The 5,655-nt window shown below is 59.0% G+C and overlaps 1 pseudogene; it reads right to left on the bottom strand.

Annotated features, from left to right (window-relative positions):
* Positions 1–3,757: 3,757 nt before the first annotated feature.
* Positions 3,758–4,594, bottom strand: LOC144937577 (POU domain, class 4, transcription factor 2 pseudogene; annotated as a pseudogene).
* Positions 4,595–5,655: the final 1,061 nt, after the last annotated feature.

Below are 5,655 nucleotides of genomic sequence, written 5' to 3'. Positions count from 1 at the left end.
CCGTTTAGCGTGCTGGGCTACGAACCCGAGTTCGATTCCCGCTCACGGCCAACCCCAGTGATGGATCATCTGAACCGGTCCTGGGGCTCGCCTCGGTAACGACTCGGCCTCGGATGGGACCCGGTGCGGTGAGCAGCCAACGCCGCCACTCGCGAGACGAAGGCGGCACACGAGCAGCACTTTGCCCCTTACAGCCCCGCTCTATAGGCTACGGCGGGAGACCTTGGTGTCGATGCCCGTGGTGGTAGTGGTGGTGGTGGATCTTGTGGTGGTGGTGGTGGATTTTGTGGTGGTGGTGGTGGAGTGGATCTTGTGGTGGTGGTGGTAGTGGTGGATCTTGTGGTGGTGGTGGAGTGGATCATGTGGTGGTGGTGGATCTTGTGGTGGTGGTGGTGGTGGCGAAGTGGATCTTGTCCCGTCTTGTGCATCACCCCGACCGGCGCACATGGTTAATGTAGAAGTTCGGCACCATCTCTCTCTCTCTCTCTGTTGTGTCACTCGTCACCCGCGGCGTGTTCACAAAGAATCACGGAGTTAAAACAATGGTAACGCTAGATTCATCTATACACGCACACACACACGCGCGCGCGTTTATATAAACATGTTTGGAATGAACGGGACACGTACGGGAAGAGACGGAGCGATCCTATCGTGCCGGTGGCTGGGTGGATTGTTACCATCGCGGGGTCGTGAGAGGCGGCGCCTTGGGTGAGGCATTCATCCAGCGGTGGATTGACCATGGCGATGATGATTTTATATTAAGAAGTACTGTACACACGACCATACTGGTAATTGCAGTAACAGGGTTCAGATTCCGGGTTAAGCGATCGACTGCCCATCATCTCTCTCACGTCGATAAATAGTACCGATAAATGTTACCCATAAATAGTACCGATTTGTGGGAAGTCAACAGTGGGTGTTCCATGGATATATTCTCTCCGATCGATCAATAGTACCAATAATTATTACCGATAAATAGTACCGATTTGTGGAATGTCAACAGTGGGTGTTCCATGGATAGATGTTGCCCTAACCATATGGAATGTGGAATTTCCACCACGCTTAGTTTGAAAGGGAGACTGCGTTTTCGGAGTGTGATAGTGATGGCGACGATGGTGATGACGGTGGTAATGGTGGTGGTGGTGGTGGTGATAGTGGTGGTGAAGGTCGGTGCCGAGAGTGAACATTGACGGAGAGTGGTACACGACAATCTGTGTGTGTGTGGTGCAGTGCGCACTCTACACACGTATACAAGCGTGTGAACACGTGACTACAGGTGTGTACGCGTACACACACACACGTGTGAGCACTCGATCATACAACAAGATGTTTCCATGTACACGTGGCCATACACAGGTGCGAGTGCACGTGACACGGGCGTGAGTACACGTGACCGTAGAGGCGTGTACCCGCAGCAGCAGTCGCGTTCACGGTCGCGACTGCTCTCGCGACCGTTCGCGTCTTCGCGCGCGGGGGTCGCGAACAGACGCGCCTAGGACCCCTCCCCCCACTCCCACGTGCTCCAAGGGCCCCCCTCCCTCGTCTCGAACCCCCCCCCCCTCGCCCGTGAGTCCCTTGGGCCCCCCTGTACCCCTCCTCGCTCTCTCCCTTTCCCCTCTGACCCCGAACCTTCGCTGCTGTCGCGATATTTCGTTCAGCGTTCGCGACGTGCCGAACGCTGCGCAGCCGCGTCGCGTTCCGTTCGCGACATCCCCCCCCCCTCCCCCGCTATCATCCCATCCAACCATGCCTGAGATGGAGCGAGGGGGGGGTGGGCGCTACCCCCCCCCCTCCTGTACCCCCTCTGCCCCCCACCCCCAGAGACTTGCCACACTCGTGTTCAATATAGATCTCGTATATTTAGAAAACGGCCGCGGTAAATTACAGGATTAGTATTAGTCAGTGGGTACCACTTATTGCACAAAACATCCGGACAGAGAACAGTGGAGCATGCAGAGAGGAGGGGGAAGGGGGTGGGGGGTACGGGCCGGTTTTGGGGGGCTTAGGGGGGCCCGGCATGCAGTGAGGGGGGGGGGGGAAGAGGGAATGGGGGGCTGGTTCGTTCACTGCCGCTACCATCAACTCCACCATCACCACGAACCTTATGAGCGAGTTTCACTGATAGCAACGTCAACCTCACCGAGTCGACTGCTTCCAGCAACCTCCGTGCCATCATCATCATCACCATCCTCCTCCTCCTCGTCCTCCAGTGCCGTCAGCTGGCAAGGCCATTGCCACGTCAAGCTGTCAGCCTGGACCCCGTCAGCCTCATCATCACCGCACACATCGCAATCACCACCGTCACGGCCACCAGCATCACCGCCGCTGCTGTCATCATCACGTCTCATCGTCCACGTCGTCGTCGTCGTCGCCAAGAACAGACACGACCACCAACGCAATCACAAGCATCGTGAACAGATTCAGCATCACCACCACCATCACCACCACCACCATCACCACCATCATCAGTAAGCCCAACGAACGAGAGACGGCATCAACTCGACAATTAACACCGCCGCCAACAATAGCGGAGCCAGGACTTTTAGATAGGGGGGGGGGGGGGGCAACCCTTCCAGCAATGAGAAATGATAGAGGAGTTGTTAGTGAGTGAGGAGTTGTTGGTGAGTAAGGACTTGTCCCTTGCTTTTTATTCGACGCGTGTGCGGCGATGGAGCAGCCATCGATCGAGGGTCGAATTCGAACCGCGTTGTGTGATCGGCATCGCGCTCGCTGAAGCTGTTGATGCCTTCAGGGAAGTCGTGTACTGGACACGCAACTGCGCACAATTCTGAGCCACTTATAACTGCTTTGCCGTTACTTATCGCCAATTATGGACTCAGACTATTGTCCTATCATCTCATAGTGTCCCTGGCACGTAATAATATGCTACACAGTGGCAGTGGGGGTCGCAAAATGCCGATTGATTACTAATATACCCAAATGATCCGATCGAAATCCCTAATTTCGATCCGATCATTGGGGGGGCACATGCCACCCCACCCCCACTGGCTCCGCCAGTGTCCGCCAACGTAACCACAGTCATCACAATCGCCGTAAATTCAACCAAAACCGATAGCGGCTACCAATCGCCAATCACCAACACCAATTATCACCGCAATTCCTTAACCGCCATCACGTTAACCACGACCTTAACCTCAATCATCATAGCCACAATCATCATAGCCACAATCATCATAGCCACAATCATCATAGCCACCGTCAGCCGCTGCTAGATCGCACCATCAGCAATATCAACGATGGAACCATCACCGCGACTATGAACACCACCACCACCATCAATGTCACATCCATGAACTTAATCACTCACCAATCCCTCCACAATCCTCTTAACCGCAACCACCACCACCAACATGAACTCGGCAAATCACCATCACCACCACCACCACCATCAATGTCACATCCATGAACTTAATCACTCACCAATACCTCCACAATCCTCTTAACCACAACCACCACCACCACCACCAACATGAACTCGGCAAATCACCACCACCACCACCACGGTCACCACCTGCATCAACGTCACCCGCCATCGACCAGCGCCGCCCTTCTCGCGCCGTCCCTCCAACCCCCGCACCGCGAGACTCTCTCGCCGTGCGACGACGGGAGTCCCCGTGGGAGCGCGGTGGAGGGAGTCGGGTTACCTTGTGCCATCATCACCAAATGTCAACGTGGGCGAAGCCCCCGGGGCGCCGCCGCCACCGCCCCCCCCCCGCCCCCAGGGCACGGCGCTCACTCAGTGCGACGCGGCGAACTTCATTCGCTTCTGCTTCTGTCTCTGGTTGCAGAACCACACGCGCACCACGTTCTTCTTGAGGTCCAGCTTCTCGGCGATGGCCGCGATCTTCTCGGACGAGGGCCGCGGCTGCACGGCGAAGTAGGCCTCCAGGGAGCGTCGCTCGGGCCCCGCGATGGCCGTGCGCTTGCGCCTCCGCTCGCCGCCGCCGCCGCTGAACAGCTCGGGCTTGAGCTGACGGCCGCGCGCCGCCTTCTCGGCCTCCTCGAGCCACGCCTGCAGGATGGGCTTGAGCGCGATCATGTTGTTGTGCGACAGCGTGAGCGACTCGAAGCGGCAGATGGTGCTCTGGCTCAACGAGCCCACGCCCGGGATCTTGAGGTTGCCCAGCGCCGAGCCCACGTCGGCCTGCGTGACGCCCAGCTTGATGCGCCGCTGCTTGAAGCGCTCCGCGAACGCCTCCAGCTCGCGCGGGTCCGTGTCGATGTCGCCCATGCCCCCCCCCATGCCCCCGTGGTGGGGGCCCATCCCGTGCGGGACCCCCAGTCCCATGGCCGCCGGGTGCATGTGGCCCATCCCGGGGATGTGCGCCGCCGCCGCCGCCGCCGCCGCGGCCGCCGCGGCCGCCGCAGCTGCAGCGGCCGAGTCGGCACCTCCGATGCCGCCGGAGAGAGAGGAGAGTCCGTGCGGGAGGTGGTCCAGGAGGTCCCCGTCCAGGGCCTGGTGGCCGTGGTGGTGGTGGTGATGGTGGTGGTGGTGCGAGCCCAGCACGGAGCCGTGCGCGGAGGAGGAGGAGGCGGAGCACGGCACCGCGGTGTTCATCACGGCGGCGCTGAACGCGGCGGCGGCTGCGGCGGAGTCGCCCTTGAAGGCGGGGAGCAGGTGGTGATGGTGCTGCTGATGATGCTGCTGCTGCTGCTGATGGTGCTGATGATGATGCTGATGATGATGATGCGGGTGCTGCTGCTGCTGCTGCCTCTTGCCGACCGCGGCTGCTGCTGCTGCTGAGTCGGCGGCTGCGAGAAGCGCGTTGCCCTCCAGGCCCGCCAGGATCTCGCCCTGGAGCTGCAAATAAACAGCCGCGCTCGACTCTGCGGGGAATTGGGTGGAGTGGCGGCGCCCTGCCCGCTCCGCGCCACTCCGACGCGCGGAGAGGAAGAGGCCTCCTCCTCCTCCTCTCCTCCTCCACCTCCTCCTCGCCTCCTCCTCCACCTCCTCCTCCACCTCCTCCTCCTCCTTCTCATGAAAATTGGAGCGAGGCCACGCGGGACTCGAACGCGCGCGTCCGCGACCGCCGCCAACACGGAAACAACATTAGCGCGCGTGCGTGCGCGCGTGCATCTACACGTGTGTGTGTGTGTGTGTGCGTGAGTCTACACGTGTGTGTGTGCGTGTGTCTACAGGTGTGTGTGTGTGTCTACAGGTGTGTGTGCGTGTCTACACGTGTGTGTGTGCGTGAGTCTATACGTGTGCGTGTGCGTGTGTCTACAGGTGTGTGTGCGTGTGTCTACACGCGTGTGTGTGTGTGTCTACAGGTGTGTGTGTATGTGTGTGTGTCTACACTGTGTATGTATCTACACGTGTGTGTGTGTCTACACTGTGTGTGTGTGTGTAGACTGTGTGTGTGTGTGTCTCCACGTGCGTGTGGGGAACGGCGGCGCAGTGATTCGTGCACTGCGCTTTTATCACGGCGACTTGAGTTCGAATCTCGCTCACGACCAATAACAGTGGCGAATATGTGAACCGTTCTTGGGTCTCCCCTAGGTCGGCTCGGCCTTAAAATAAGCACCAGCTGTTGTGCGTGAATATCAGCACTGCGGAGACAAAGGTGGCCGGGCCTCGTTCTCGTCAACACCACATCCTTGTGCGCCGTTCTGGCCTTAATAGGTGCTCCCGAA

This window comes from Lampetra fluviatilis, chromosome 19, assembly GCF_964198595.1.
Source record: "Lampetra fluviatilis chromosome 19, kcLamFluv1.1, whole genome shotgun sequence".
Lineage (NCBI taxonomy): Eukaryota > Metazoa > Chordata > Hyperoartia > Petromyzontiformes > Petromyzontidae > Lampetra > Lampetra fluviatilis.
Note: the sequence above shows the minus strand (reverse complement) of the source record. Positions and strands in the feature narration are given on the sequence as shown.